Source organism: Prionailurus viverrinus, chromosome B2 (assembly GCF_022837055.1).
Source record: "Prionailurus viverrinus isolate Anna chromosome B2, UM_Priviv_1.0, whole genome shotgun sequence".
Taxonomy (NCBI): Eukaryota; Metazoa; Chordata; class Mammalia; order Carnivora; family Felidae; genus Prionailurus; species Prionailurus viverrinus.
Genome location: NC_062565.1, coordinates 64,728,872 through 64,753,349, shown reverse-complemented (window position 1 = coordinate 64,753,349; position 24,478 = coordinate 64,728,872). Strand labels below are relative to the sequence as shown.

The 24,478-nt window shown below is 36.3% G+C and overlaps 1 long non-coding RNA gene across 1 annotated transcript in view; it reads right to left on the bottom strand.

Moving 5' to 3' along the window:
- LOC125166788 (uncharacterized) overlaps nt 1–24,478 on the bottom strand; it is a 151,110-nt gene that overhangs the window by 109,511 nt on the left and 17,121 nt on the right. Inside the window, exons 2-3 of the long non-coding RNA XR_007152540.1 lie at nt 4,096–4,192; nt 3,358–3,473 (exon numbers count right to left, since the gene is read on the bottom strand). This is a non-coding gene — a long non-coding RNA (uncharacterized LOC125166788). The remainder of the gene's footprint in view (nt 1–3,357; nt 3,474–4,095; nt 4,193–24,478) is intronic.

Genomic DNA, 24,478 nt, shown 5'->3' with positions numbered 1-24,478 from the left:
ATATATACGTGTGTGTGTGTACATATATATATATATATATATATATATATATATATATATAAAATCATGAGACCACTTCTTTCATTTTAATAAAGAGAACAAGAAGACAAATTATAAAATTATGGTTTTGGTTTTTTTTTTATTAGAGAGTTGAAGATAAAAAGAAATACAAATGGATTAAATTCCCAAAATGGAAGAACCCTTCCTAGGAGAGAAGAAACCCAAATCCATGGGCACAGGAGGTGGAGCAAACCCACTGTAGACAGAGGTAAGGAGAAACTAGCCAAAATTTTAACAACTTTTTTTATAGCCAAGGTGGCTGTCATGAAGGAGGTCCTGTGAGAGTGTGCTCAATCACCAAATTTATCCTAATTTTATCAGAGCTTTCCCTGAACACATGTATAGCCAGCTGAAGGATGGAAGCTGAGTGGAAAGCAGGGAAAGATTGCTGTAACTCAAAGCCTTACAGAATGCACACGGTAGTGCTCTAAAGCCTGCGGACAAGGAAAGAAGGTAAGAGAGATTTCTTGAAAAGATGGATCTAGTACACAGCAACTAAAACCTGGGTGTGCATGACAGCAGAGCTGAGAAACATCATCTCCTGAGTCACTCACAGCCCTTACTTGAGTGCAAGGCATTGGCGTGCCAAAAGCTAAGACCACAGCAGCAATGTAGAAATAGTCTGTGAAGCTCAGAAAGTCAGGAGAGAGCCAAAAGACCACCATAGGAACCAAAAAGAAAATTGGAATGGCATGGAAAGATGGCTATTGAGCTGTAAAACATAAAGACTTACACTGGTGCTCAGATAAACTAGTCCCAGTTCCTCTCCTAAAACATTTGAAACCTGTGGTGAACTACAGATGTTACAAAAGCTACTCAGAGCTAGCTCAACTCCAGCTTAGACTGCTTCAGCTTCATCACTTGCAGCCTGCCACAGGCATGGGATTTCTTTTTTTTCTTTAATGGTTTTTTTTGTTTATATATTTGAGAGAGAGAGAGAGAGAGAGGGAGAGAGAGAGAGAGAAAGAGAGACAGAGCGCAAGCAGGGGAGGGGCAGAGAGACAGAGACAGAATCTGATGCAGGCTCCAGGCACCTAGCTATCAGCACAGAGCCTGATGCAGGGCTCGAACTCATGAGCAGTGAAATCATGACCTGAGCCAAAGTTGGACGCCCAACCAACTGAGCCACCCAGGTGCCCCATGGGATTTCTTTTTCTTCAGTAAATAATATTTACAGTACTTTTATATACAATTTCTGGCATAAAATTAAAAAAATATATGTGGTATGCAAACATGCAGGGCAATGTCATCCATCAATACAATAAATAGTCAATACAAGTTAACCCACATGTGACCAAAATATTGGAATTAGCATATAAAAATTTAATATGCATACATTTTCAAAACGAATGGAAAAGGTGGTAGACAATATAGATGCAGATGGGGAACTTCATTTTAGTAGAATACTAGAAACTTATTTTTAAAAAGAGGAAATTCTAGGATTTAAAAATACAGTGTCATAAATGTAGAATTCGTTCAATTTATTTTACAGTAGCCTAAAAAAAGCAGAAGAAAGAATAAGTGAATCAGGAGTCAAATTAATAGAAATTATCCAAGTTAAAATAAAAGGAGAAAAAAAATTAAAGAACTGAGAAAAGCATCCAAAACCTGTGTTCAAATGTACATGTATTTGATTCTAAGAAGTAGAATAGGAAGAAAATAGAGCCAATATTTGAGATGATAGTCAAGAAATGTCCAAAATTGATGAAAGATATCAACCCACAGATCCTAGACAAAAAATGAAGTGGATCTCAAATAGGATAAATACAAAGTCAAACATCTGAAAAACAGAGAAGAGAAAATCTTAAAATCAGATACTCCTAGGAGGCCTGGATGGCTCAGTCAGTTAAGTATCCTACTTTGGCTCAGGTCACGATCTCACGGTTGGTGAGTTTGGACCCCGCGTTGGGCTCTGTGCCGACAGCTCAGAGCCAGAGCCTGGAGCCTGCTTTGGATTCTGTGCCTCATGGGGGTATAGCTCAGGGGTACAGCATTTGACTGGATTCTGTGCCTCCCTCTCTTTCCCTCTCCTGCTTGCACTCTGTCTCTCTCTCTCTCTCAAAAATAAATAAATGTTAAAAAAAAAAAGGAGACACACGTACTCTCATCCCTACTCCCACACACAAATGCATGCTACATTCAGGGGAAAAATCCAGTAATATGTATGGCAGACTTTTCATCAAAATCAAGGAAAGGTATAATGACAATGGCGTGACATCTTTAAAATGCTGAAGGAAAAAGAAAACTGTCAATTTAGAATTCTGTAACTTATGAAAATATCCTTCAAAAATTACAGTGACATAGATTTGTTCAGACATATAAAACTTGTTTGGCTCTAGCAGAAGGGCACTAAAAGAAATGTTGAAAGTTCTTTGTCTAGATGGATCAGAAAACACCCAGTGAAAAACGGGTCACAACTCAGGTAACATGGTCATCTGTTCAGATATTCAGTATCTACGAAGATTCAGTAGCAAGCCCAGGGCTATTTTTTAATAATGCATGATGAAGAGGATGCAAGTTTTCTTCAGCCTTTCTGTTGTGATTTTTCTACTCGACCTTAATACTAGTTCCATATCTCATCCTAACCTGCCATAAACACTTCAAGCATCATTGGATCTACTGGCTATAAGAGTTAAATGGTAGAGCTACTTGTAATAAAACCTGACCTAGCTGAAGACTTTTTTTTCCTCTGGAACATATTTCTTGCAAATATATCATGAAAGTTGTAGTTGAAGCAAATAAAATACATATGATGAGTTATAACATACTATGAATTAATATAGGCTCAAAGACATTGAGTGACTATTTCTGCTTATCCTGTGAAGTCAGAATCTGAACTTAAGTTTCCCAATACCAAATCTATATTTGTTACAATTCTGCATTATAATATGAGAACGATTTTTACTTCACCCTATGTACTAGGAACCGCAAATCTGCTTATTTTTATGGATTAATGGACTTGTCAAACAATCCCAGAATCATGCCAATCAACATGTGTCAAGAATGCCTCAATCTATCTATTAAAATCATGGAAGGGTCTGAAGACACCCTTGCCAGAAACCATCCTGCCTTGTTTTGTATGCTTTGGGTATAGCTGTTCAATTTATTCAATACATCAAATCTTCCCTTTTTGGAAGATGCATCACAAATGCTGTCTCTACTGATAAATCTCCTCGAATTGCTTCAGTGAGGGGTTCTGTATCCCTTCTCAGGATTAAGTCCCTGCATCACTTACTGCCTATAACTCTTGGCATTTATAACATAGTATTCCATATTATGTATTTGAATAGATCTTACCTCAAAAATTTAAGATACTGGAGGGCAGACACTGTGAGACAGTCTGTCATATTCTTTTTGCATTGCCTAGAGGGCCCAGCATGGTGGTTTATACATGGCAATGGCTCAATATTTATCTGTTAGAAGAAACAGATAAGCAATTTCAAAAGACTGTAGTCCAAATTATTTACATAAGTGTCAAAACTTTAATTTATTGGTTCTAAAACAGTCTTTTTCAAGCTTCACTGGGAAAGTCCTATTATTGGTTTTCTAAGATTTAACATACCTTGCAGCCTACCCATCCCAATGATAATTTTCAAAATCCTATAGACTACTCAAATCTCATTTCAATTGTTAAGATTAAGGTTAAAGTAATTAAGTAAGCATCCATTCAATAGAAACAAACCAAAGAGATACCACCCAAATAAACAAAATGTATATTTAATCTGCTTCAGTAAAAAATAGAACTCCATTACCTATGTACAGCTTGTTTTCAGTTTTAAAAGCTCGTAAGGTGGTTATATGAAAATAACTTCCATGACTATAAGGCAATTTTTTCTGCTCTCCTCTGACATACATGAATTACAGTGATAGACAATCATATATCATTAAACTAAAATCACATTTTTTTTTTTTTGCTGGAAGAATAGGTGTGAGATGGCAGCTCACCTTCCGGCACTGTACTAGTTTAGATAACACCTGCTACAGTAACAGACAAACCACCAAATCTTACTGGTGCAACACTTATTTCTCACTCACCCAAGAGTACACATAAACCTTTCTAGTCTGACAGTGACCCAGAAACTCAGCCTCCTTCCATCTTGTGCTTCTTCAACATATGGCTTTCAGGGCTCATCTGGAAATGAAGAAGAGAACAAAAATGATTATATAAGGCAATCCAAACCCAATCTAAAGAAAAACGGGTTATCACTTCTTTTGTTTCTTCAGCCATTAGGAAATAAATTACTAGTGGACATTAATCACTAGCGTTCTAAAATTAGATATTTTGGATAAACTGAAAAACAATTCATGAATGCTAGCGTAATTAATGTTGTTTTACTCTTTGTCCATATACTTGTCTCTGCTGCTTTGCCTTGATGAAAAACATACAGCTCTACTAAATAACTGATTTTATTTTTCTTTTGCCATTTTCAAATGCGGAAATAAGATTCTCTATTGAAATTAATTTTTATGGTGTTCTGTGAAAATAATTCCTTTCTGCTGAATTTAAAGGTCTTCTTTACTTTAATAATTCCACTTAAAATTTATAGTTCAAAATGTGATGTATCCCATGACAAATGTAACTTAAATTTACTTCATCTTATAATGGCTCCATTACAATAACTCAGTAAAATCTGGGTAGAAGATTAAAATATTATATACATTCTAGAATTTGTTAAGAAAATATGTAATATTTAAATATGTAACATATTGGAGAATAATAATTAAAATAATAAAAATATATTTTATAGCTTCCAGCCCAGCAGAGGGGGATAAAAGTTATAGAGTCATTGGACAATACACAAACACCCTATTCTATCTAGACACATGATAGCACTGCATTTCCCTGCCCATTTGAATCCAGGATGTCCAAGTAACTTCTTTTGACCAATGGCATAGGAGTGGGAGTGGCTTGTGTCACCTGTAGATGGCAGCTTTACGAGCCAAGTAGGTGTTTGGCATATTGTTTTCTCTGCTTCTCTTAGGAAGCATGTGTTGAGATGGAGCCTGCATCAGCTTAGATTTCTGAATGACTCAATAAGTCAACCCTCAACGACCATGTAGAATGAATGAGAAATAACCTTGACTTGAAACCACCAAAAGTTTAGGCTTTGTTATTCCAATATCCCAAGATTTTCCTGACCAGCAGTCAAATTGAAACCATGGAAAGGGAAAATTAAAGATAAAGAAAAAAGGCTGGCAAACAGAAAACAATGCAACAGTAGGACTAAATATGTTATAAATCACAATAAAGGTAGGTAGATGAAACCTGCCTATTAAAAGATCTGTTGATTAAAAATTATATGCTTTTTTAAAACACACTTTGTAAGCACATGCATACACAGTGCATTAGTTCAGGTTTTCCAAGAAGCTAAGACATGATTAAATGTATAGGAAATTTATTGGAGAAAATTCTTGTGAGGACAAAAGGGAAAGGTGGGAAATGAATGGGACCCTTCTGACTGATGTAGGTCTGAACCCTGTGAAGAATAGGGGGAAGAAAGTATAGGATAGGAAGATCTTGTACCGCAGTGCAGTTGCAATAAGTTTTTGACACTCTAATCTGGAGTCCTTTAATCAAAGTCACCTGGTGGATGAGTCTACATGTCCCAGAAACGGGCCTGTATTAGGTCTCTTGATATGCTCAGCCTTACACTAGGAAAAGTGTGTCCTCATCATGAATACGGGGTTGAATCCAGAATAGCAAAAGCTGGAGAAACTGTTCAATTATGCTTTCCAATCAGGAGATCTGAGGCATGCATTTTTATGGCTACTATAAACAGACAATCATATACAAAGAGATGGGAAATTTCTAATAAGCTAAACCAAAGACAAAAGAAAGCATCATAAGAATAGTGCTATCAGAGAAAATAGTTACCAGCTAAAAGCATTTAAAGGAATAAAGAAAGTAATAATAAAAGAAATCTGTGATGGCTTTGCACTTGTCAATCCAGCTACATCTGGAACTTCCCAGAATTCCCTTCCCTGTATATTTCCAGTTTAGGGTTGGCCTCAATAGAAATTTGTATAACATTTGGAAGGAGGAAATTAAGTAATAGCTACTTTTGTACTCTGCAGCTCAGTTGTAGTGCCCAGGAAAGCCCCTGTGCCAAGAGCTCCTCTGACTCCTGCTGGGTCCGGTCCTGAAGCTTCTTCAACTTCTGCATCATTATACACAGTTCTGTCCTTATACACAGTTCTGTAGCAAAAGGGCATTAGCTTCTTCTATAGGTCACCTGCGTCATCAAAGGTCAAGGCTTGAAGGCAGTGAAATACAAACACAGATTCCGGTTTGTCCACCTAGTTTCTAGCTTATCCTCTCTGGTTCCATTTGTTTCTTGCTCTTAACAATTTCACATCCATTTTCCTTCTCGGGAGATCTCAGAGTTCTAGGAAAGATGGTGGAATACCATGGATACAACTACATAACACCCACATCAGTGTAAATAACCCAGAAATGACCTGAAGACTGGAAGAACAGACTCCTCACAGCTAAATTTAGGGAAGAGGCCACATCAAAGAGGGTAGGAAGGGCAGAGACACTGTCAGGAGCTAAAGAGACCCACAAGGATTCTCTGCAGGAGGGAAGGATGCTGTGGATCCTGAGAGGGGAAAGAAACAGACCTCACACCAGGCACCCCAGCCATGGGGAACCCACATGGGGAAGATGAATCCCCATAACATTTGGCTCTGAAAAACAGAGGGGCAAAATTTGTGAGTTCTTACAGTTAGTGGGGCTTGACACATGGAACTTTAAAAATCAGTAGACTTGATTCTGGGAGAGCCTGGAGGGCAAGAGGAAACTTAGTCTCTGCCTTTAAAGAGAGAGCACAACAAATAGCCTTGCTGAGATACAGCACAGAAACAGCACTTTGAAAAACACCTGGCCAATACAGGAAGGAGATTTATTTACTAACCTCAAAACATGTGCTACAGGGGCAGGGATAGTGGGGAAACTTCTCTAGGAACAAAGAAGCTGGCAGGCATCATTTCTCCCCAACCCCCCCCCCTCGCCCCGCCAACCCCTGCCTTCAACACAAGAATACCTGCAGGAACCAGCACAGTGCCAACACTCAAACTAACTTGCTAACACCCTGCACCCCACATCCACATTCTCCTACAGACTTGCCCCCTCTAATATGCCTCTGGCGGGAGCCCATCCAAACCATTGCCACAAGCCTGGAAGTGTGCAAGCAGCCCCAACAGGTATCAGTACCACTCCAAACTGACTCCTGCCTTGAGGAGATGGGATGATAACCACACACACCAGTCCAACTGTAGCCCCAGCAGTGTACTGGGTGCAAACACCTGTCCTGACCATAGGTCCTGCCCACCAAAAATGCTTCTCAGAGCACAAGATGGAGAAAGTGCCCTGTATTTCAGTGCTACTTCATCTCTGGTAATGCCTGCATTGACTCTACTCAAGCACAAGGCAGGACCATCCTGGCCCACTAACAACACAGGGACCAAATTCTGCCCACAACAGGCAAAGAGCCACTGCAGATGAGTGGACTAAAGGCAAAAGGTGCACACAACACACATAGGAGACAGCCCTGAAGTGCCAGGTTCTGGTGAATAGGGGACACTGCAATGCAGGGCACTATAGGACTTCTTCTTCATAAGGCCACTACTTTCAAAAAGCAAGTGATGTAACTGACTTTCTTAACACATAGAAATATACAAAGACAGACAAAATGAGAAGACACAGGAATATGTCTCAAATGAAAGAACAGGAAAAAAATCCCAGGAAAAGATCTAAATAAAACAGAGATAAGTAATATACCTGATACAGAATTTAAAGTAATGGTCATAAAGATACTACTCATTGGACTTGAGAAAAAAGTGGAGGACTTTAGTGAGACCCTTAACAATGAGACAGAACACATTTTAAAAAATCAGAGATGAAGAACTCAATTAACTGAAATTAAAATAAAACAAATGGAGGGGCACTTGGGTGGCTCAGTTGGTTAAGTATCTGACTTCAGCTCATATCATCATCTCATGGTTCATGAGTTTGAGCCCCACATCAGGCTCTGTGCTGACAGCTCAGAGCTTGGAGCCTGCTCTGGATTCTGTGTCTCCCTCTCTGTCTCTCTGACCCTCCCCCACTCATGAGCTCTCTCTCTCTCTCTCTCTCTCTCTCTCTCTCTCTCTCTCAAAAATAAATACACATTAAAAAATATGAAAATAAAATAAACCAAATGCAATAAATAGTAGAATAGAGGAGGCAGAAGAATGGATCAGTGACCTGAAGGACAGAGTAATGGAAGCAATCAAGATCCAGAGAACAGAGAAAAAAAATAATTAAAAAATAAATTAGATTTAGGCAACTCAGCAACACCATCAAGTACAATAACATTCACATTATAGGAATCCCAGAGCAAGACACAGAAAAAGAGACACAAAGACAGAAAGAGAGACAGAAAAAGTATTTTAAGAACTAATAGCTTGAAACTTCCCATGTGGTGTTGGAGACAGGAATCCAGATCAAGGGTGCACAGGGATCCCCCAACAAAATCAATCCAAGGAGGTGAAACCCAAGACACATAGTAATTAAAATGGCAAGAAGTAGTAATAAGGAGAGAATTTTAAAAGCAGCAAGAGAAAACAGTTACATACGAGGGAAATTCCATAAGGCAATTAGCTGATTTTTCAGCAGAAAGTTTGCATGCTGTATTCAAATGCTGAAAAGAATAAATATGCAGCCAAGAATACTCTATCCAGTAAGGCTATCATTCAGAATAGAAGACACAAAGAGTTTCCCAGACAACCAAAAGTTAAAGAAATTCATCACCATTAAACCAGTCTTACAAAAAATGTTGAAGAGGACTCTGAGTGGAAAGAAAAGACCGAAAGTAGCAGTAAGAAAAGTAGGAAGCACAAAACCAGTAAAAATAAGTATACCCATAAAATCAGACAAGGTATTCCCCAAAATGGATGTAAAGTATGACACCATATACTTAAAATGTGGGCAGGAGAAGAGGAGTAAAGAATGGGTTCAAATTGAAGCTACCATCAACTTAACATAGACTTCTATGTGCGTAAGATATTATATTCAAACCTAATGGTAACCACAAATAAAAAAAAAACAGTAATAGATACGCAAAAAAAGAGAGAAAGGAATCTGAGTATATCACTAAAGAAAGGCAGCAACCATGAGAAAAGGGAGAAAGAAACGAAAGGAACAGAGAAGAACTATAAAAACAATCATAAAACAAGTAACAAATGGCAATAAGTACATACCTATCAATAGTTAATTTGAATGCAAATGGAATGTAAATGTTAATCAAAACAGAGGGTTAATGAAATGGATAAAAAAGCAAGACCCATCTATATGCTGCCTACAAGAGACTCATTTCATACTTAAAGACACATGCAGATTGAAAGTGAAGGTATGGAAAAGAATTTATCATGCAAATGTAAGTGAAAAGAAAGCCAGGGTAGAAATACTTATATCAGACAAAATATACTTTAAAACAAAGACTTTGACAAGAAATGAAAAAAGACACTATATAATCATAATGGGAACAATCCATCAAGAAGATAATATAGAATACAGAAGACATTCAGATTGTCAATAGACACATGAAAAGAAACTCATCATCAACAACACTCATCATCAGGGAAATACAAATCAAAACCATAATGAGATACCACCTCACACCTGTTAGAATGGCTAAAATCAACAACATAAGAAACAACAAGTCTTGGGAAGGATGTGGAGAAAGGAAAACCCTCTTGCACTATTGGTGGGAAGGCAAATAGATGCAGCCACTCTGGAAAACAGCATGGAGGTGCCTCAAAAAGTTAAAAATAGATCTACCTATGATGCAGCAATTGCACTACTAGGTATTTACACAAAGGATACAAAAATACTAATTCAAAGGAATACATGCACCCTGATGCTTATAGCAGCATTATTTACAATAGCCAAATTATGGAAACAGCCCAAGTGTCCATCAACTGATGAATGGATAAGGAAGATGTGGTATATATATGCAATGAAATATTATTCAGGCATAAAAAAGAATGAAATCTTGCCATTTACAACGATATGGATGGAGCTAGAGGGTATAATGCTAAGTGAGATAAGTCAGTCAGATAAACACAAATACCACAGGATTTCACTCATATGTGGAACTTAAGCAAAACAAATGAGCAAATGAAAAAAGAGACACACCAAGAAACAGACTCTTAACTATAGAGAACAAATTGGTGGATACCAGAGGGGAAGTGGATGGAGGGATGGGTGAAACAGGTGAAGGGGATTAAGAGCACACTTATCATGATGAACACCGAGTAATGTGCAGAATTGTTAAATCACTATATTGTACACTTGAAACTAATATAACACTGTATAATAACTATAATAAAAAAAAAGACTAGCAGGGAGATACAAAATCACAATCACAGTATAAGAGTTTAACACATTTTTATTAGAAACAAAAAATAGTAAATATATAAAATATTTGAACAATATTGGTCTCATACATATAACACTAAAAAATTTATTTTATATATGTATTATATATGTATATGCCTAGAAAATAGAAAAAGAGACTTTAAGTATACAAGGAGGAATACTGTCCACAAGTAAGCTTCAATAAGCTATAAAGAAATTATATCATATATATTTTCAGATAATTAAGGTATAAATTACCAATAAAATATAGTGAAACATTTATATGTGAATAGAAACTAAAAACTCCTGCATAATCTTTGAAGCAAAGAGGAAACAGCAATGGAAATTACAATATATTTAGAGTGACTTTTCTACATAGCACATATAAAAATGTGTGTGTTAGTGCTGAAGTATATTACAGTATGTTTGTGGACTTAAGTGGATATGATGAAAACAAAATAAAGAAGAATTTTTAAGTACACACCATGTGTTCAACTTAAAAAACAAAAAAGAACAGTAAAGTCATCCTAAAGAAAACAGAACAAAGGAAATAATAAAAATAAGGGAAATTAATAAAATGGAAAGCTGAGAAACAATAGTGTTGATGAAGAAAACAAGCTATAATCTCCAGAAATACTATTCAAGAAGCAAAGAATGAGAGATGATATAAAAAACAACATGAGATCATTTAAAAGAGGACTAACAACAGATACTGGAAAGATTCTAAAAAGTAATAGGATATATTAGGAAAAAAATTTTAGCAAATAAAATTTACAACTTTGATGAAATGGATAACACTTAGAAAAATATAAATCGCTTAAACTCAAAGATGAAATGGAAAACCATTTCCATTTGCCAATAAGGCAATGAAGTTTACAGAAATTAGATTATTAATAGTTACAATATTGTTAGATTCTGCAAAGGACCAGAGGCCCAGATGACTTTCAAGGTAATCTTAACTCCAAGGAAAAAAACTCCTTATTGTTTTATATAAACTATTGCAAAGAACCACAAGAACAGTAACTACAAAGCAACAATAAATACCACCAAGAGACATACAAGAAAAGTATAGACTATTCTCACTTATAGATGCAAAAATGCTAAATAAAACACAAATGAGTATAATTAACCTATTAAAAAAATATATACCAGGAACAAGAAAAGTTTATCAAGGTGGTGCAACATCAGAAAATCTGTTACACACTATAGTAACAAGTAAGGAGAACAATTATACAATCATCTAAATAAATGACAAAAAATATAAATAACATGTTAAAAATTACATTTATAGTAAAATATTTTAGTAAACTCAGAAGACAAGACCATTTCCTTACCTTGATAAAGAATACCTGTGAAAAAGCTAAAGCAAGTTATTATCCTTAACTGTGAAACTTCAGAGCATTATTTTAAACCAGAAACAAGATAAAGGTGACTACTACCACCATTTTATTTAAAATTTTATTGGAAGTTCTAGTCACTGTGATAATTAAAAGAAGTAAACTATACTAAAGTATTAGACAGAAATACATGTATGTCCATCTTTATTTGCAGATGACCTAATTGCATGGAAAATCCATAGAAATGTACAAATTATTTAAAATACTGGCAAGTCAAGAAAGTTTTCTGGTTGTGAGATCAGCATTCAAAATACATTGCAGTTGAATACCTTAACAATAACCACTAAAAAATTATAAAAGAAAACAAGATTCTATTCAAAATAGCATCAAAACCTGTAAATGTTAGGGTTCTACCTAACAAAATATGGATGAGGAGACTCAAGTGTATGAGTTTCAATTTCCCCAAAATTCATCCATAAGTTCAATATGATTACAGCCAAAGCTCCAGACATTTTTAAGGAGTTTGACATAGTTCTAAAATTTATTTAGAAAATTAAAGAGCCAAGAATAGCTAGAACAATTCTGAAAATGAGAATTAAACAGAGGCTTGTCCTATGAGATAGAATTTTCTATATTTAATGTGGTTAAAACAGTGATGTGGACCAGGATAAGCAAATTGACAGAGTACAGAATACAAAGATCAGAAATAGACCCAGACACATATCAAAATGTAATGGGTAACATAAATATCATTACAAAGTAGTAACAATGAATCATCCAATAAATGGTACAACGATGATTGGCTTTCCTTATCAGAGAAAAATCAGGTATCTACTCCTACCATATATAAAAATAAATTTTATATTTAATAAATACCTAAAAGTGAAAACTAAAATTTTTAGAAGAAAAACATGTAAAAAAAATCCTTATGAGTTTGAAATAGAGGATAATTTCTTAAATGACACTCAATGAACAAAATCCCTAAAAGAAAAGATTGATGGGGCACCTGGGTGACTCAGTCTGTTAAGTGTCTGAATCTTGATTTCCACTCAGATCAGGATCTCACGGTTGGTGAGATCAAGCCCACATCAGGCTCTGTGCTGACAGTGTAGAGCCTATTTGGGATTCCTCTCTCTCCCTCTCTGTCTACCCCTCCCCCAATCATACTCACTCTCTCTCGCTCTCTCTCTCAAAATAAATAAACATTAAAAAAAGAAAAGATTGATAAATGTGATGATATTAAAATTAAAAATAAAAACATTATTTATGTTCAAAGACACCATGAACACAATGAAAAGCAAAGCACAGACTGGAATATAAAATTTGCAGATGCTCTGAGTTGTGCTTTTTAGTTTACATGAAATCAACTCATATCAAATCTGATCTTTTTTTATTTAAACGAATAGCTGTATTTGACCAGCGGACATGACATTTCTATGTGATTAATTTCCCGATTTTTCTAGTATCTAACAAACTTTTATCTCATACGTACTTTTTAAAAAAAACCCTTAAAACCTTATTAGTTTTATGTCAAAGATATTTGCTGTCATTCTTACACTGTTGAAAACATTTTTATAGTGTTACCCAGAATAGCAACTGTCACTCCTTAAGTATTCAGTAAATGTAAATCCAATAAAATATAATGCTATAGGCTTAGCCCTTATGCTGACAACGAGTATTGTATCAGTGACAACCTGGGAGCTCTTTGTTCCATGCCAGAATTAAGTCAAACAAAGAAAATTTTCAGGAGTTCAGAGTGTGTTCTGTGATCTACCATCTTCAACGTTTATTTTATTTTTGGGACAGAGAGAGACAGAGCATGAATGGGGGAGGGGCAGAGAGAGAAGGAGACACAGAATCGGAAACAGGCTCCAGGCTCCGAGCCATCAGCCCAGAGCCTGACGCGGGGCTCGAACTCACGGACCGCGAGATCGTGACCTGGCTGAAGTTGGACACTTAACCGACTGAGCCACCCAGGCGCCCCTGTGATCTACCATCTTGAGCTGATGTGTCCACATGCCCAGGCCCACTTCATCAGAAATGCACCTTTCAGTTACATTTTCTCTCCTAGTCCTGCTCCTTATTTATTTGGCAGAGACAACTTTTCCAAGCTAGTAGTAAGGATTTTTTTTTTAATTAGCTAGGGAATGGGGTAGTGTTAGGAGCACGGGGAGTCTAAATTACTAGCACTGTTGCATTCCCATTTCTAGTACCATATGGTTAAAATATGCTGAAGGGAAAAGCAACATATGGTTTATCTCTTTCCCCAGAAATTTCGATTTAGTAGTGACATACTTGGTAACAGTTTGAAACAAGAGAGAGCATTTGAAGAAGCCTGAGAGAAATTGTTCTATTAAATTCCATTGGCATACCAGTGCAAAAGGGGTCTCATCAAGTGCCCCCTACTGTCATCATAGGAAGAAATACAGTGTCAGAGAAACTGGGGCATGGAGACAAGGGAATCTTTCAGAGTGAACTGATTTCTAGCACCCAGTGACATTTACAAAGGAAGAGGTAAGTGAGAGGAACCATCAACCATAACGTTTCTAAACTTCCACTGTGCTTCAATTACAACCAGAGTCACTGGAGTGACTACACTCAGTAAATGATTATATGAATAAACTAAGTTCCATCCAATTCAGAATATTCTTTTGTTGCATTTTCTGATTGCCTATATAATTATTATAGCACCTGTATGCTTTTTTATGCTAATATATAGTTTTAAATAAGGATAGAAGGAAATAAATGTCTATGTGTGTGTGCGTGTGTGTGTGTGTGTGTGTTGTGTGTGTGTGTGTGTGTGTGTGTGTGTGTGTGTGTGTTTGCGTGTGTGTGTTCATTCATCTGACATTTATCTGGCTGTCGGGATCAGACAGTAGAGACCAAGCAAATTTTGAAACCAGACAGACTTAGGTTAAATCCTGCTTCTTTCATTTATGTATGATGACCTAGACAAGTTACTTAGTGAATCTCAAGTTTGCTCATCTGTAAAACAGAATTTATAATACCTGCCAGCAGTAGTAAAAAGAATTAAGGCGTGCTTAAATGTGTGAAGTATAAATAAACAATATAATAATAATGTAACATAATAAATAGTTGTCTTCTCTACTAGCAAGACAAACTGAATATTCATGGATTGTCAATTTTTCTGTATTCTTATATGTCTTTTAAATTTTTTGGAAATGCCATTATCTGAAAGAACTAAAATATCTCTACAATTATATATGTAATCTATTGAAAGAAAATTCCTTAAAATATGATGAACTATTCTGTTCTCATTACACTTAAAATTTGTGCTCATTATTAAAATGTATTGAAACTATAAAATTGGTTTAAGTGCTGTTTATATGAATTTTAACCTAGATGTATTCACATATATCAACAAGAGCATTTTATTACATGTCATAAGGATCATATGAGTCTTGTAAAATATTGAGCATATTCTTGACTGAAAATCTAGAATCCAGAAAATCATGGGTTCTGAGTTTAACTCTCTGATAATTTAACCAAAGATCCACACACAATGGATTAGAATATAAGGTCTTCATCAACAGATTCAAAGAGAACTCATCCTTCATTCATTCCATTAAAAACACTTATCAAAAGCCAATCAGATTTTAAATACTCCTCTATTTGGTCACTAAAGAAACAGGTAGCTCACAAGCCGGGGGTCTTCCATCTTCATATCCTTCTGTCACCCAACTGCCTTCCTCCATATAAGCCTCTTCTGAATTACCAGTTCCTCCATGAAGTCAAAATTCTATACAAAAGTAGTAAACACTTCTTGCCACCATTTTATCTCATCACACAACACTTTGGAATCCTTGAAGTCATTCTTAAATAGACACACACTTTCTTGAACATATTAGTAAATTGTCTAATTACTAGAATGATTCACCAACTAATTCAATATTTGCTGGTTATCTAGGTTATTTGCATTTATATCAATGGTATTTTTTAAAAGAAAGAAAAAGACTACATATTAACTTGCTCATTATAAGATAAACAGTGATGAGACATTAAAGTTACTTAGTTGCTTTTGTGTTAATAAGCAATAACTCCATAGCTATATTACTTTTTCTGTTAAAGGCAATACTAATTATAAGAATGTAGAAAAGCTCTTGACCGGATATAGGGATTGCTGTGCAAAAAGGTTCCCAAGACAGCAAGATCAGTCAGAGAAGGCAATTTCAGGAGAGGAGAAAGACTTAACTTGTGAGCACTGGGAGACGGGGTATGAAAGTGCTGAGTGGGGATAATGGAATAAAGTAGAAGAAAGTTGTGACACGATTACACCTTCTCCATTGCTGTTTTATCACTACAACTTAAGTCAAATTAAAATATTCAAAGGAAGTAAAAGTGATACAAATTTAGGATGGCCACAAAGACTGAAAGAAAATTCACCTATAGGGTCCCCTATAGATTTTGTTATAATTCACCAGCCAAAGCCTTGAAAACCCTTCTTTGGTTGGTTCTGACCACTACTAGAAGGTCTCCACCTACATACTCCAAAGATTTTACTGATTACCTTCCTAGTTGATGCATGAATCTACGATCATTTGCTAATTCATTGTTACAACAGGGTCCACTTTTATTTCACTATCACAATCGTTTCATTTTAGAAACTTTTTATTGAAGTGCAATATTCATACAAAAGGCATATATATTCATAAACATGCTATTTGGTGAATTTTCACAAAATAACCACACCTGTGTAACTAGCACCCCAGCACTAAGAAACAGAACATTACCAACACCCCAGAAGTCCTCCTGTACATGAGAGTATCAATTACACTTTGAACAGCACAGATTAGCTTTGCCAATTTTTATACTTTATATAAATGCACTCATACAGAATGCATTCTTTTGTGTGTCTGGCTTTTTTCATTTAATATTAAGTTCGTGAGATTCATTTATACCGCGGCAATTAACAGGTCTTTTGTATTCACTGCTGAATAAGTACGCTATTGTGTGAATATACCACAACTTACCTTTCTATTCTAATGTGGGGGGCATTTGAGCAGTTGTCATTTGGGGGCTACTATGATAGTATTACTATGAACATCCGAGTGCCTATACAATTGCAATGAACTACTGCATAAAACAATGTTCCTTGGAAAATAATATGCTCACATTTTCGATTTAATAAATGATTATATGTTATTTTCTATGCACTAGGCTATATTTAATTATTTTATTGATTGATTGATTGATTGATTGATTGATTGTGTAAATTTAGAGAATCCAAGCAGGCTCCACGCTCAGCACAGAGCCTGATGTGGGGTTCTATCTCATAACCCTGGGATCATGCCTGGAGCCAAAATCAAAAGTCTGATGTTCAACTGACTGAGGTTCCCAGGCACCCCACTATTTACTTATTTTAAAACCCTCCTGACCATCTTATGAGATAGATACTATTATTAATCTAATTTAATGAGGAAATGGAAGCACAAGACAACATAACTAGTGAATGGCAGAAGCAGAATTTGAATCCAGGTAGCCTAGCACTACACTCTGAGATTGACTTTTCATTATTTTTTTTTAATTTTTTTTTTTACATGTATTTATTTTTGAGAAACAGAATGAGACAAAGCGTGAGCGGGGGAGGGGCAGAGAGAGAAGGAGACACAGAATCTGAAGCAGGTTCCAGGCTCTGAGCAAGCGGTCAGCACAGAGCCTGATGCGGGGCTCAAACCCACAAACTGTGAGATCATGACCTGAGCCGAAGTCGGACGCTCAACCGACTGAGCCACCCAGGTGCCCCTGAGATTGACTTTTTAAAATACTTCTAATATGCACTAGTAGATACTGAATAGTTATTAGTTGCCTTCATTTCTTGGCACTTGGGCAATGGTGTTCGCTGTCATGGGAGGTTAGAGCTATGGTGCCCAGGGTGTCCTTGGTGAGTGAAACTCTTAGATATTTCTCAGTCATCAGAACCCTATGTTTTTCTTACCTTGGATCCATTATACTGGCCTAACTTTTTCCCTTTCCACAGAAACTATCTGAGCTTCTGAGAAGATTCTTTCTGCTCCCTGTCCACTAAGAAACACCACACAGTTTCACAATTTCTCCCTGCATTTCCATAGGCTTTGGAAATTCTGTGCCAACACAATTGGGAGATACACACATGCTTCCTTCTCAGGCTAGCCCAGCCACAATTGTTTTCCCTTCTCAGGACAAGATAAGAAACACAGAGGTATATTCTCCCAGTATTTTTCATTCTTTTATTCATATGAAAAATTTATTTAGCACATACTATGGAACCAGAAAGTACTAGGTATTGTGGCAAATATAAAATGGAGTAAAAAAACAACCAATGATCTTAAGAAGTATACAGTCTAGCTCAAGAAATGAATAAGATCTTATTCTTTAAAGTACTATACGAAATACATGTGGAAGGGTGATATTTAAAAGCTTTAGTACCTATCAAGACATAAATATTGGCCAATCACAATGCATGTCATGTGCAGACAATGGCATGGCTGTGTGTAACTTTGGAATAGCAGCCTGGCATGTGCAAGGGACAGAACCGGATAGAAGGCTGTAGCCAGAACACGGAACACTTCAAATGCCAAGTGACGTGCCTTGACTTCATTCTCTAAGCCCCACAGAGCCACAGTGCAGTTCTGAGCATGGTTATGATACAAAAGTCTATGTTTAGGGACTTATTTCTCAGTCCTTGAGCCTACTGGAGACCCAAGGCCACAGAATAAAGATTGTTCTTTCCTATTCTTGTGGCTTTACTTCTAAACAACCCATGACCCATCAAGCACTGGTTTATAATTTTTTCACTTACTATAGCTTTCTGAAAGAGCACAAAGACCAGATCTGGTTAGTTGTGTTTGGACATTTGGAATATTGCAGAGTTGTCATCCGTCAAGAAGCAGACAGCCAGCTGAGCTTTTGACTTGTGTGTGCCAAAGAACAACTGAAATAAAAAGCTCACAAGGGGATGTACAATATGACTGGAATTTCCCTCTGCCAGCTGGCTGCTCTGACACTTGTGCTTCTTTTCATAACGTTTCCCACTTTTCAGACTACTAAGTAAGGAAGCAAAGGTTAAGCAGGGGGGGCTGGGCAAATCCCAGTGGAGTAACATAAATGAAGGAATGTGGAAAGATGTCTCAGAGAGACACTGCTTTTGAATTAAAACTCCATAAGAAGGTTCCCCTTAGCACTTTCTCTCAAATTTGTCCTTTTGGGACATGGTTTGCTAATTTCTCTCTTATGAACTGTGAGCCCTGTTTCATCCACCAAGGATGCGTTGGCTAAACTTATCAGCTTGGCTTATAAAACAGGGTTGGAAAATCTCTGGGTGCACTGTCTGCAGGGAGGATGGCATGGTGTGAAAAGGTTGAGCACTGGTCTGAGACTGCCTGGGTGTGATCTGGCTGGTCAGTATGCTGTAAGGTCTTGGAAGCGTTTCTTATTGTTATTTTCCTCATCTGTAAGATGAATATGATAACAGTAACTACCTCATATGTGGTAGTGAAGATTAAATTACTTTCAACATACGTAGAAAAGAACCTGACATGTAGCAAGGAAGCACGCGCGCGCGCACACACACACACACACACACACACACACACACACACACAGGTTGAGTTGTTTCACCTGTGTCTCTTTCCATTCTTTAATACCCTTTTGTTAATGAAGCCCAAGTATCTATAAGCCACAAACTACTGAAGATTCATGTATTTCTCAAAGCACAAATCACTAAAACAAACAAAAACACCTAAAAATATAGAAATATAACAGAAACTCAGATTCGTGCATATTTTTTTCCTGTAAGATGACAGGTCTCCATTAAGACCTCTTTCTAATTTTCTGGACAAGCCAGGCTGCTCTGAATACAAACTACTAATAATTCTCTAATTAAAGATATGTTAAGATCACTAAAATATCTGCTAGCTTATTGAATGAACTTAATATTATTGATTACTCCTAAAGCAGTAAATGTGAGATGTCACATTGAGCTGGACAAGTAACCCCTTCTTTCTCAATACTCTTCAAAGTCTACTTGCAAAGGTGTGTTTTGCAGAGAAAACCACCTTCGCAGAGGGGACAGCACTGGCCAGTGAGGTACTTCACAAATCATTATATATACCCATTATAAAAGGGAAGGTCACTCAGATGCTAAGGAATGGAAAACCCATCTATCTGGAAATCTTGTGATTTGGATCATACTACTGATTTTTAGAGTGACTTTCTTTTGATTATAGCACAATTTCCTTGCTTTTTGCCTCACGCTGGTCATCTGTAAGATGGGAATGATTTAAATGATTTTTCCTTACAGTGACCCTGAGGTATTTTTAAAGATTAAAATCACAATAAAACTGTGAAGTGCTTTGAGTTCCACAAAGTAATCAAGGACTGGTACTAGAGAGCACATCATGCACATCAACAGATGGCACTCTTTGTTAGTGTCAGTAAGATCTGGACGACCAGCTAATTGTGTTATTTTATAAGGAAGTAGGTCAACAGAAAGCACCAAGCAGGAAAAGAAAAAAAAAAACTAGCATGTGTGTGATGATCAATTCTTTGAATTATTCATTCTCATCATTGATTGCTTAATTGAGTAATACAGATACAAATTCCAAAGTGCCCTCCAGAACTCAAGACATTAAGACAACAGCAAGATTCTCTGGCTTGGAAGCATCTGTCTAAGATGTATAAAGGGTTCTGTTTTAAAAGAGAAGCTGGCTAGGAGTCCCTGATGAAGATTTTCCTAACTAACTTCTCACCCAAATTTGTTTGAAATTTAAAAAAAATATATGAAAATACAATGCAAGGAGACCCAAACTTTCAGGCAAACCTGTGCCAGAATCTGGGAGGCAACTTCAGGGATGTCAAACAACTGGGCAAAGAGAGGAACAGCCCTGAAAGCAGGGAACACTGAGAAATTTGTCTTATTTTACTTATTTTTTATTTTTTATTTGAGAGAGCGAGAATACATACACGCACACATACACAAATGGGAGAAAGGGGCAGAATGAGAGAATCTTCAGCAGGCTCCATGCTCAGCACACAGCCCAACGTGGGGCTAAAATCCCACAACCCTGGGATCATGACCTGAGAGAAATTAAGAACTAGACGCTCAACGAACTGAGTCACCCAGGACCCTGACCCACTGGGAATTTCAGTTTCTCATGCTGTGAGATGTGTAGATCATGATGTGAGATGTGAGATGTGTACAACTTCAGATGTGTAGAAAATCAGAAATTGAGATTTAGGAAGAAGTCTCCTTCATAAGCCAATAGAATTGTCAACTACAACATATGGTAAGAATTGTGCTAAGAGGGGCACCTGGGTGGCTCGGTTGGGTGTCCAACTTCGGCTCAGGTCAGGATCTCACAGTTCGTGGGTTCAAGCCCCACATCAGGCTCGTGCTGACAGCTCAGAGCCTGGAGCCTACTTCAGATTCTGTGTCTCCCTCTCTGCCTCTCCCCACTCACACTCTGTCTCTCTCTCAAAAATAAATAAACATTAAAAAAAAAAAGAATTGTGCTAAAAGCTGGCATATTAGCCTAACAATGGAAAAATGGTAGTGCTAAAATCTACTGACAAACCACTTGCATAGAAAAATAAGATTATCTATTTAATTGTCTATCTATTTAAAGGCACAGACAAAAAACCCAAAGCCCACAATAAATTGAAAATGGGGTAATTGAAGGAAAAGGGAAAAGGAACATAATTCTCAACTCCTATATTAAGAAGTATACCTTCCAAAGTTACTTTACCCACTTTAGAAAGATTTGTCATCCTTTGTAAGATGAAAGAAAACATTTACTCTATGAAACAGAAGCTGAAAGTTATACGGAGAATGAAAAAAAAGTATAAGATTATAAGAGGCGTGACTGATATGCAAAAGAATGAAAACAACTAAAAATGCAACTGTAACTCAGAAAATTCACTCACAGATTATGTACCTAAATCTAAAGAAATTCTTTTACCTCCTATGTCTGTACCAGGAGTTATAAAACAAACTACTGAAGTAGTTGTGAACATAAAAGAATACCATCACTGAAAGACTTGAGTATTAAAATCAGAAGTGTTCACTATATTCAAGGCAAAAATTCATTAAACTGGAAAATGAAATAGAATCACATTGACTTACATTCTGGAAAAAAAACTTTAAATTCAATAATTAAGAAAGTTTATTTTAAGCATTCAGGAAGGAAAATAATTAATGACTTCTAATAAAATTGAACCACATGCTATTTATAAGACTTTATTTTCCACAAACAAAATTATGTAAGCCCATGCAGCAACATCTCTTAAGGGAAAAATTGTGAGGGTAAAAGTTGCAAGAATTATGTTTCCAGAGAATTTGACCTTCAGATATGAAGGAAACAGGTATCCACAGGTTTGCAAGAGCTCAAAAAATGAACTATCCATGTGTGGTTCTCGAAAAGGTTAAAGTTATACTCCTACTGACCAAGAGATGAATCCTAATGAAGACCTCAAGCAGAGGAAGTCATAATATACATCAAGCCAGCTCAACAGAAAGGTAATCACAAGAACTATTGCTAATATTGTTATAAAACAAAGAGCAAACACATCAAGTAAAATATGAATTTAATGATAATTATATGGATTGAAGCTTGTAGATTTTGGTAAGAGAAACAGATGTGAGGAAAAGACAAAGCAGAAAAGGAAACTGAACAAAATTCTTCACTTTGTATGAAGGAAGTCAAAATCTTCCTTTTCTTTTATAATCCTGATCATTAAAAATACGAATTAATAAGTATAATTCTGAAAAATCCAAAATAATTCTTTACACAATTAAAAGACAAATATTAGAGAGTGTAAAAACTTATGACATAAGCAATGTTACCAAAAAATTGAGGAAAATCACAAAAAGAATCACAAAAGAAATGTGAATAAACATTTTAGTCATAATAGTAATTTGAATGATTGAAAATTCCTTAATGGCAGACAAAAAATTTCAAATCCAGTTTAAAATCATTGAATTTCATGATATTTATAAGAAATACTCTAAAACAAAGTGATATAGACAAGTGGAAAATAAAGAATGGGCAAGTATGCATCAGGCACTCACAAAAGAAAACAGGAAATACTAATTTCAAAAAGGGCAAAAGATATTAATGGTGGCCCAAGGGTCATTACATATTTATAAAGATATGTATCACAAGGAAAAAAATAGTCATTCAACTTTACAAGCAGAGTAAGATCATGTCAATACCTATAAAGCAAGGGCGTTAGAAATATTAGAAATGAGAAAAGGAAAGCATTTTGTTATGGGAGACTTTAACACATCCTTCTTAGCCCCTGATAAACATATACTGGGTAAATATATATAATTAGTAAGTTTGGATCTATTTATATGTTGACTTTTCTATCCTAAAAACAGGAAAACATATATATACATGGACACTATTTTTAAAATTAATATAACTTTTCATAAAAATTCAAATATCGTCACAAAGAAAATGTTCAAAAGTGATCTAAATCAGAAATTACAGAGCCTACATTCTCAGACCACAGTGCAATAAAACATTTTTTTTAAGTTTAAATAAAAATTCAAACACCTAGGGGGTGGCTGCATGGCTCAATCAGTTAAGGGTCTGACTCTTGGTTTCAGGTCAGGTCATGATCTCAGAGTTCTTGAGTTTGAGCTCCACATTGGGCTCAGTGTTGACAGTGTGGAGCCTGCTTGGGATTCTCTCTCTCTCCCTCACTCTCTCTGTCTGTCCCCAATTCACTCTCTCTTTCTCTCAAAATAAATAAATAAATTTAAAAAAATAAAAGATCAACACTCAAACACTTTGGAAGTTATAAATGCCTTCCTAAATTATGATCTAGAAAAAATAAAAAGAAAAGTAAAATCACAAACTTGTTTTAAAATAATGAAAACAGGAATGTGACTTAGCAAACTTTATAGAATGTGTGCAAGTGTACATATGTGGCCTGAACTATTTTTTGCTCCAATTAAAAACATAGTTTAAAAAATAAAACTGAATGTAACTTCAAGAAGTTCAAACAGAACAAAGACTCTAAACAAAACAAAAAAATATTAAAAATAAATATATACATTAACGCTCAAGAAAAGAGAAAAACAGTAAAATTGGTAAATAAACTATAATACTGAATTCACAAAGAAGAACAGAGGAGTGATATCACCAAGATGGTAACACAGATTGTTTCTGATTTTGCTCCTTCTCACAAGAATAACTAACAACTATTCAAGAACAAGATACTATCAAGGGAATCCTAGAACATGAGAGTAAAGCAGACATACTCTCTGCATCACAGAGACCTAGACAGATTTCATTAGAAGGGTAAAAGTAGAGGCTACACATTGACCACATTGCCCCAACCCCAGGCCAGCATAGCACCATGCAGACAGGTCTCCCCTGAGCCTCCAGTTCCTCCAGAAGGAAAAGAGACCCCAGGGGGGAATCAACCAGTCTCCCCCAGCATTTTGGGTTGATTTGTGAGAACTCCTACTCTGATCTTGCACCACGAGGACTGCAGGGGAACCTGCATGGCTCAGCCACTGGGAATCTGACCATGATGGAGAACAGGGGAGAGCTCACAATAACCAGCACCTGGATCTTGACCGACTGAGTTTTTTCCTGCAGTGACAAGTAGTAATCCCAACCAGCACTTTTGCTCATCTTCAGGTCAAGTTAAGGGGCACACTTTGACCAGGGAA